Source organism: Pinus tabuliformis, chromosome 5_2 (assembly GCF_031772625.1).
Source record: "Pinus tabuliformis cultivar Carrire ecotype Pingquan chromosome 5_2, CPIR1, whole genome shotgun sequence".
NCBI lineage: Eukaryota > Viridiplantae > Streptophyta > Pinopsida > Pinales > Pinaceae > Pinus > Pinus tabuliformis.
The window spans coordinates 882,168,913-882,179,859 of NC_142306.1; the positions used below are offsets into that span (position 1 = coordinate 882,168,913).

General features: G+C 34.1%; 1 pseudogene; it reads right to left on the reverse strand.

Annotated features, from left to right (window-relative positions):
• Positions 1-9,598: 9,598 nt before the first annotated feature.
• On the reverse strand, positions 9,599-10,178 carry LOC149162133 (putative plastid-lipid-associated protein 4, chloroplastic; annotated as a pseudogene).
• Between the last annotated feature and the right edge of the window lie 769 nt (positions 10,179-10,947).

The window sequence follows — 10,947 nt, forward strand, 5'->3', positions numbered from 1 at the left end:
GTTGTGATGTTGATCATTGTGATGATGTTGTCATCTTATCTTGATGTCCTTGTCTACGAACAACTTGGTGTCTTCATAGGTAGGCAAGCTCATAGACAATTGCACGGCTGTAAACCACATTGTGCTCTCAACAGTGTCCTTTGACTGTGCTCTCCTGAAGGCCATTTTACTTGTGCTACTGAGAAGCAGATGAACACATGCAATACTTGGAGATGTGGCAACACTCATGGCAAGCATTTTCATTCAAAAACCAAAACTCACTTGAGAAGTGACTTGCAACATACCTATGTGACTGATCATTAAGGTTGCGCAATTTCCGCTAGGAGGTTAGGAGACTGAATTCGAAAACTACGCAAGGCACGGTGTAGGCTGTCAGGAGGCTGAGTGACTACTAGAACTGTGCAATGCACAGTCCAACCTGGCCTGTTGAGGATTGAAACTACGCAATGCAGAATTTCAATCAGCAGGGACTTGCAACCAGCAAACTGCATTGCGCAGTTTCTGGGGCCAGTGGGACACTGCCTCCAAGAATTGCGCAATGAAAGCCTGGAGGTGAGTACCTGGCTTGAATTGCACAATTTCTGGAGGGAAGGCAGATCCCTCTCTTCCAGAAATGTGCAGTGCTAACCAAGCAAGGCACGGTCTAGGCCAAGGTAGCCCAGTCCGGCCGACGGGCGACTGAAAACATGAGAAGTCTGAATAGATGGTGAGATTAGTGCAAACAAGAGTGAAGGATCATTCATGCAAACAATAAGTGCAGGATTCAGAAAATGAGAAATCATGCATATGTGTGAAGTGAGTCGCCGCAACGATGACCGTTCGTGCAAAAGAGTATCATTCATGCGACAGTAGTGAGATGCAAACGAAAATGGAAACGATGCTAGTACAAGCTAGTATGCATGCAAATGACATCAAGTGCTCACTTAAATCAAGCAGACAACATTCACACAAAGCGAAACACAAAAAGCAATAGAAACACGACACAAGTCATGAGAAGCGGGCTTACCCCAAGACAAGTGAGCTGAATGTGCCGACAACTCCTAGATGCAATGTGGGATACTAGAGCTGCAAGGTCAATGTGAGGATTGAGTTTGCAACATCGATTTGATGAGTTTTGATAAGATCGAGGTTGTGATGCACATTCCCCAAATCTACGAAAAGTGACACTTAGCCGGAGGCTTCTGAGATGATCCTTGCATGTAACATTCAGTGGCTAAAAATAGATACCTAAATCAAGGAATGCCTTTGCATGCTGCCTTGGGAGTAGCAGCCCATGCATGTAAATCAGTTTTTCTCGGTCCCAGAGGGAACCGGTCAACTCAACTGCACATGCAACAGTCTGCTCAGCTGGGAGGAAAAAACTATGCATTTCTGGGAGGGAGCTTGGCTGGATGCCTAAAGGGATTACGCAATTTATGGGCTAAGCATCCCTACTTGGAGGGATTGCACAATTCTCTCAGTGAATAGTGACAGGTAGATTTGTGCAATTCTGGAGCCGAGGAGGCTTCCAGACAGAATTGTGCAATTTCTTGAGGGAGCTTCTCAACCTGCAACTAGACCAAGTTTGGTGAAATAGCCTGTGAGGGGGATGCATCAAGCTCTGATGGACAAGCTGCCATTCTGTGAGAAAAACACTGGAGCTTGTGTACACGGCAAGGCAATACATGCCGCTGTGAAAGGTTGGCAGGGAGGCTCCAAAGCGAAGCTAAGGTAAAATTTTGGAGGGTGGTTATAGCCGCTACAACAGATTTTCAGAAACATATTCCAACAAGTATACTTTAGATTATATTTTCAAATAAATGAAAGACATCATATGGAAGTTGTGGCTCCTTCACTAAGTAAAACACTTACTCTTACTAAGTTCTACACTTTAACAAGAGTTGCAGAGTAACTCACTATAAAACCTTGTAACTAATTTGTTTTTACGTGCCCTCCACAAATTGCTCCTCATTTTTCTCTCTAAACCTTCTCATACTTGCCTAGGCCACATAGAAAAAGACTTCTACATACATGTATATTCAAAACATACATTTTTTAATATTTTAATACATGAAAATTAAAACTATTAGAACCTAGGATGACCATTTGTACTAAAACATAATTTTCTAAACTTGTAGAGGTTACAGTAAATATTTGAACCATACATTTTACCAACCCTACATTAAATGAACATTCGTTCTTACTTATCTGATGTATTGTGCAATTCAACCCACAACTTCATTTAATCCATGTCTTTCAGCCTACAAAAAAAATCTTCTCCATATAAGGAAAAATGCTCTTCAACTTATTATTGTACTTTCAGAAGATAGTTGTTGCCATTATCATAAATACCGTGATCGAGATTAATTTTCCAACAATATATTGGTGAACATGCGCTGCAATTACTCAAAGATGTGATTAAAAAAGTAACGGTAAAAAGATGTCGAAAGCAAAAGCGATCGTTTGTATTTCTCTTTCTTTGGGAAACTTCACATAAATATAATAGTTGTGACCATATTGGGCAATTCCATTGCATTGCAATTCACAATTATTGCGCATGTAAAGAACAACATATTATTTTCTTTTACAATTCGAACTTCAATCATTCTTCTATATTTTTCTAAATGTCTTGTATTGCATTCTCCTTCATGTAATGGTAGTGGTGTTAACATGTATTATGTAGTAAGTAATATGGAGTAAGTAAAGTATTGGTTTATTATTTTTTCATTTTTAAAATTGAATATTGTATTATTTTTATTTAATAAATTAAATAAGAAATAAGAAATTAATTAATGTATAGTGTTAAATATTTATATAAGAAAAAAATGTTGTTTTAGATATATAAATATTTAGCATTATGCAATTAGTTAAGTCAATTATTGAGATGAAGTTAGCCAATTTTTGATTCGTTATCTTTTCATCTTATTGATTCTATGAAAAATCACTAATCCATTATAAATATAAAATGTTTTACTATCTAGTTAAATTTAAAATAAGGAAAATCAAAATGTTATATGAAAAATTGATTTATTTAAATATATTTGAAATTTTCATTGTAAATTTTAGAATGTTTTGTAAATTAAATAAGTATGAGCAATGTCAACGGTTTATTAATGTGGATCTATAAAAAAAATACAATTGCAAAAACACTAAAAAATTGTGTAAAAAGAAAAAGAATAGGATAAATTTTGCATTTTTATGTATAAATAAATTTTATAACATTTTTTTTAAAAATATCTACTCAATTTTAATTAAAAAAATAAAAAAATAAAATAAAATACTAAAACATTAAATTAATATTAAGCCATTAAATTAATGTTATCATGTTAATAAACAACATATCATATAAACTTTTATATATATATATATATATATATATATATATATATAATTAAAAAAAAATTACCTAAAACAAATTTTTTAATAGACTTATAAACTTTTATAAATCAAATTTAAAAAATTAAAGGGTTTAATATATTAATCCTAGGGTTTATAATATTAGTGTTACGGTTTATAATATCTATCATACGGTTTATAATATGAATCTTAGTGTAAGTACCAATTCTATATATATATATATATATATATATATATATATATATATATATATATATATATATATATATAATACAACTAGAAGAGGGAAAAACATTGGGAATTCAAGTTTATTCAGCACTATCTAACACACCCCTAAATTTATTTCACTGAACATATCATAAATTTACGTATATTTAACTAAGGCCATAAAGAAATCATACAAATAATATTGCAACACATATGTACCATTCACCAGAAGAGGAGACTCCACTTGATTTGTCGTTAGTTGTCTTCCCTTGTTGTCGGTCATCTCCGAGAGTGAATGACGACATACTTGATTTGAATGCGATGACCCACTGGTTAACCTCCTAGCCTACTCTTTGGGTACTCTTCTTCCCCGCGGACCTCCGAGCTGCAATGGGGTTGTACAATGGAGGAATGCAATAGCTAGTAGAGGAGAGCACTCCTTGGCTCAAGAGTCCCCTTTCTAAAATCCTCTACCTCACCAAACTCACTATAGTTTCGTAATCACTGTTGTGACATAGTCTCATCCATCCAACCATAGGGTTCCCAAAAAGTCCCTTCTCCCATGGCTTGCCCATTCATTTATAGGAGTCCTCAAAGGTGACGCTCAGCATGTCATGCATAATATATTTTTTTTATAATTCAAAAATTTGATTATTCACCCACCCATGTGTCAATCTCTCATCAAGGGTCTCCAAAATTATATACTTAAATTTTGATTTAAAAGTAATATTTTCCTCACCTCAACGAGATTCCTATTTCTTCTCCTAGTTGCCTCTTGATCCCCCTTTTTATTCCTTAATTTGTGTTCATTACTAAAGTCAATTAATGAGTGAAGATTTGATCCCCTATCTACTCCCTAATTTAACTCAAGTTATCTCTTAGATGGATATTCTTATGTTGGTTGTTGCCACATGGAGGTTCTCTACATTTCTCTAAAATTTAATTTATTAATCTTATTTTTATTCACCATCCTCTTCTCTTAATTAGGTTTAACTATTTTAGGATTAATCTTTATCCTTACAATTATGTCCCTCTTTCCCCTTTTACCTAATTAAACTACATAATCTACCTAATATTTTCCAACATGGGAAGGGTAGAGTTTTTAAGGTAACCTATTTTATTTCTTCCTATGATCCTCTTAACCCAAGTTTTATTTTTGGTTTAATTACCTCAGTTTCTAACATCATTTACCCTTGATGTAAATTTACCTAGTTTTCATTTCTTGATTATATTTATTAGTTAATTGATTTATAATGATTCCAAGGGTGCCAAGTTTGGTCGTGCCCTTCAAGAACTTCCCTTGAAGTTCCAAGGGTGCCATGCCTAACAATTTATTTGTGATCCCAAGGTGCCAAGTTTGGTCATGCCCTTCAAGAACTTCCCTTAAAGTGCCAAGGGTGCCACGCCTAACAATTTATTTGTGATGCCAAGGGTGCCAAGTTTGGTCATGCCCTTCAAGAACTTCCCTTGAAGTTCCAAGGGTGCCACACCACTTGCCCTTCAAGCATTCAGTGACTACGAGGGGAAAGTATAAGTGCAACAATAGAGACCACTATCATCTCTTATGTTGCCTGTTATAGTGAGACTAATAGTGTCGGGGATCAAGGAATCCACCTTGATGTGCACCCCCCAGTAAAATCATCATGAGGAAACCAACCTTGGGACCTACCCTCATGACATCGTGTTCTTCAAGGCGAAGGTGTTTCAATCTTTCTAGCCCAAGTCACGGTGGGAGTGCTAGTGGGTGAGATCAGGGACACTATCCCACCCCTCCCATGTAGTTCCATCCAATTGTACAACCCCATCACCCATGTGTGAGTCATTCGGCCAAGCAACTAACCTGTGCCTGCAACCATTAACATATCATCAAAACATATATAGCAAGTTTCAAATTCGACTTAGAATTTCAAAGATAAAATAATATAAACTTTCATCAAACCAGGTGTCGTCAACTCGTCACGTGCGAGTGCCTCTAGTGGTTTCATGCCATACCTAATAATAATTTGTAACAAGGTTTCTTAGTGTTAGTTATTGTCATAATATCATTATTACCATCACCTGGTCATTCACATCATTGTTCATCGTGAACCAGAACTAATGTAAGTAGCTAACATCGGGGACACATCCATAATGGCTAGCATCATCAAAATATTAATGGAACCATACATATAGATCAAAGCTATCATCATTATAACATCAATAGAAAACATATCTATCCTTTACTACTATCATCATCATGATATCAATATAGAGTACACAACCATTAATTATATCGTAATCATAATATCAATAGAGAACATACATAACCATCACATTCACTAATAATAGAGTCACATTTCTGGATCCTCAACCTGAGTTCCTCAAAGACTAAAGTATCTAAGATAATGTCATATTAGGGTCAGGAAACTAGAGTGGGCACTACATACACCCTCTCTTAACAATGGACTTCGTCCCGAAGTCCTCGGAACATAAAGGAAAAACAGTGACACCTCTCCTAGGAATCCTTCCTGAAACTCTTGTTAACTTTCTAGTGGGCAGGTTATAATTTTCCCAAGGTATCTATACCATGAATTCCATTATAAACTAAAGGACTATATCTGGGGAACATTGTAGCCCAAATTTTTATTTTATGGACTAACCAACAACAAAACAAGGGGCAGGATAATCATAATCAATATTCATCTCATGGTACAATTAATATATGATGCTTTCAACCAAGTAAAGTTGTCCACACACTGTACTCCTGTAGCTTCCAATTATAGTCGTTCATTTCAAACTACGTCTACATGACCCTATAAGTGACAATGTCGGGGACAATATGTAACACAAAGTGATTTGTATGATCATCATTGCATATGGTAGAGTTCACTGTCATAGATGTTGCAATAATATTGTCGTAGAAGAAAAGATCATATAAATTATTCCAATGAGTCTTGGAGTTTTTTTTTTTTTTTTGTAAGTTGTTCATACGTTTGATATTTTCAAAAGTCTTAAATTCTAAGTTATCCCTTTTGATAATTCTGCAATATTTTCCCCAATATCTTTCCCCAATATCTCAATAAGTGTCATTTTGGACCCTTGTCAGTATGTTCCATAAAATGATATTTGTAGCATTGCATTTAGGCCATAGGCAGAAAAATTTCGAAAGAGGTGGACAAGTAAGAATAAGAAATTCAAATGGCGAACTTAAGCTCACGAGCTAGCAAAAAGATGAAGGACTTTGATGTCAAAAGTGCTAAAAATTAAAATATTCTTATTAGTGGTTGTAAATAAATAAATAAACAGATAAATTACAAAGCAAGTGATTGTGCGTCAAGATGTAGTGTTCAATGACTAGTTCCTAGGAGTTCAATCAACCAAGAAACTCTTTAAAACATCACCACATTAATTAATTATAGATAATATCCTAGTAAGCAATGATGTTAGTGTCTTAACTAGTTAGAATGATGTGACACATGACCTAACAATGGAAGAATCTAACATGTAGTCGATAATATATCGAGCATTGAATTGGGCATAAAGAAGAATACTCTAAATAAGGAATTTATGCCAATCAAACAAAACATACTTCCCAATCCAAGGAATTTTTCTTCTATTTGCAAATGTGGGAAAATTTTGTTTTAGCTACATAAAAACTATCGAGAGGAATCAAATTGGTTATAACACCTACCACACCTCACCTATCAAGAAAGAGATAGTGACATCCTTGCTATCACTCAAGTTCATCTCCAAAGGAAGATCCCAACCTTTTTCAAAGAAAACCCAAGGATACTATTTAGTGATCACAACTCGTGACCAGTGACCACTCCACTTCACTCACTCATGCATAAATAAATTATCAAATTATAATAGCAACCTATTGAAAATATTATATCCAAATTATAATATATATTTATATCAATAATTATATTTATGAAAACTATAATTTAATTCAAATTATTATTAAAAAATTGAAGACAAATTAATTTAATAATATTTTAAAACACACTCGAAACTTTTCATGTACCCATGTAAAAAACATCCTTTTGCAATCAATATTTAATTATTGACTTCTCTTTAATACATACCAATATATAAAAATTCTATACAATTGATGTAAATATTAAATTTAACCAAGATATTACTACATAAAACATAATTTCCATATGTCAATTTATAATGTGGCACTTTTAACTCGTTATTAATTTTTAAAAGAATGGCTTGATTAGTGTTAGAGCATTAAAAATGCTTCACATCCAACCACTCATTCGATTTCAAAGCCTAAACCAAGAAAAATAGCGTATGACGAAGTCAAGATTAAGTTTTTGGTATTATACGATGAAAAAGGACAACTTATTGAAATGAGATGGAACTAGTTTCATTAGTTAAACTTATTCTTATGTTTTATTTTATTATTATTTTCTGGTGATTGTTAATCATTAGATTATATATATATATATATATATATATATATATATATATATATATATATATATATATATATATATATATAGATATATATATCACATTTAAACAGCCTTAACTGTCATAAAACATGTGCATTAACAAGTTCATTTTAAGGATGAGGGCTTCTCAGTTGTATATTTCAATACCGCCCTAAACAAAGTCTCTGATTCTGTAGCTTTAGCAGTTATATCTATATATATATATATACAATTATTCTACACATGTTGTAACTATCATTTATTTATTCAAATATATCACAAAATGTTTGTGCACTGTTTGATATCCTAGAAAATTACATGGAGTATATCCAATGAATAGGCAAATGTAGGGTTAAAATATTGTTCAACCATTTGGAAGATGTCTAAGAAGATAAAAGAGAATGGACTGAAGAAAGGAACAATATGCTACTTAAAGTATTATAAAATTGCATGTTTAGATATTGCCTTGAAGTTTCTATTTGTCTTAAATTTAGCTGATCTTCCTATAAGGGTGGTATTCCAGTAAGTCCCTTTAAAGAGAAATTGAAGGTACAGTTGCAAATATAATTGATTGGATACTCAATGTTCAATTTGGTCTCTCCATTTTTGGATTGAGAAAAACAAAAACAAAAATGCATTGCACAGAGTTATAATTTAAATATATATGTGAAGAAAATAATCTCTGAGAAATACATGTATGTGGAAAACAATATTGATTGAAGTAGAACCTGAATTTCCTAACTAAATGTTTGAAATATCATTTAGACACATTTCAAAATCTCATTAGTTAAGAATTAGGAAAGACAGCTAAAACATCATTAATCAATTTAACTTTATGCCAAAATCAACTATCATAGATTTTCACTAGACTTAATTGTTATATATGTCGAGGTGTTTAAATAATATATCAAAATATTCTTGATACTCTATGGCCTTCGAGCTTGTAGCTGCTCGCTTTCAACTTAAACCCCAAGGATGTATGATTCAATCTATTCTGAAATAAACGAAATAAATTAAGGCAATGGTTTTAAGCACAGTTCTGAGGTTGAAATTTTATCTCAGGCAGAGTCTAAAAGAGTGCAAAGCGAGATCGTTGCCTTACTCTTCAAAGAAGTCTTTGGCCTTAAGAAAATACTAGAGTTTGGAGTTTAAACGTCTGGTGGATTCTTATCTCAGAAGAGTAGGTTAAAAATTCGAAGAGTAAGTTGGAATCTCAGTGGGAAATGATTAATACTTTGAGAGATAGTGAAGACGATTAGTAAAATACCGTGAATGATCTAAATAGTGAGAATGCATTCCCATAAAACTATAAAACTATAAGAATCTATAATGAGAATGCATTCCCAGAAAACTATAAGACTTGGATATAAGACTGAATTATGAGAAAAGGAATGAAACCACTAGTTAACCATCCTCTTCCGTTTAAAAATTTCAATTCGGCTTCTCGGTCGAGTCAATCAACTCCATATTAAATCGACTTAACGATTCCACATTCATAATATGGAAATGTTGGTTCAACAGTTGATTCCCTTGCTTCTAAATTCGAGATCCCTCTATGTATGTCATGGCCATTCCCATGGGCCCATTCCAGTAGTAAATAATTCTACATCTTAAATCAAAACTATCAGACTTTACCTATCCTTCCTAAACGGTTGTGTGCCGAATACCCAGAAACAAAAAGAAGTGCGAGTATCAACATTGATTGCTTGATAGATTTTCCCATTTGGCCTTAAAAAATTTAGTCACTGACTCTTTAGAATTGTCGCTGAAGTAGTGTAGAAAAGCTCCCATTTTCCATTTAACAAAGGAGACTGAAGAGGTTCTTTAATTGGATTAATCACTTCTAGTTCTTGTGCAATTTGATCGACGCAGCACTTGTCCTCGGGAGTTGCTTTAGCCCCTCTGTCCAATGGCCCGATGGCTTCCAACAGCTCCTCCTTCACAACAGTTGTGTCTTTTCTCTTGTTTATGAAGGGAAACAGAGATGCTTGTGCCTGCACCTGCGCCTTTAAAGGCCTTCCAAAACCAGAACCAAAACCTATCTTGCTGAAGCTTACGTTATTTCTAATTCTGCACACCTTTGATGGCCGAACCCAGGCTAATCTGGTATTCGATTCATTTAGAGGTACAACAGATTGAAGTGGGTGATAAAAACATTTCCCGGCCATGCTTTCCATGATTGAATAAAAGTAGTGACATGGACATAACACAGGCAGCTATATTGAACTGTGCAGAGTCCTCGAAGAATTTGAATTCGAAGTCGTTCCAACAAAATTGAATCTGGGCATTGTTTCTTATTTAAAGAACAATTAAAAATATGGTGCAGAATGGTTATACGTGTCAATTCGAGGAACCCAGAAACCACACGCTGTAAAGTTGGCGAAAGGAGCGTGGCGCTAAGAGAAGATATTCGGAATTAAATATGCACAGAGAACACACAGTAAAGTTTGGTAAAGTAATGCTTCGGCGGTATAAGGTATTGGTTATGGTAACAAGCAACTCAACTCAAGTTATATACCCAAAATTTATACTTGCTCTCTGTAAAACATGCGTACTCGAGTACCCAACCAATTGCATCGATAAGTCTGGTTTCCGTGGAGTTTTAGCATAGTATTTCATCATATATATATATATATATATATATATATATATATATATATATATATATTAATTTTATTTTTTTACATACACAACCAGGCAACGTCCGGGGAACCCTAGAGCCTAATCGTGAGGTTTGTCCCACAATTTTGCACTCAGAAGAATTTTATGTCTATGGAATTCTCCTAACAAGTTATAACAGAGATCTGCTGACACTTATGTATGGGTCATTTAGTCCAGAGCGCAAGGAGGCACTTCAAGGGACATGTTCGAAACTGCAAAAAATTGAAAGGATTCAAAATGCAAATGGGGTGAGCGTGATGCATACAATGAGTGGAACTATGGAATGATAATTTCTATTGGTGCGGACTGACCTAATCTT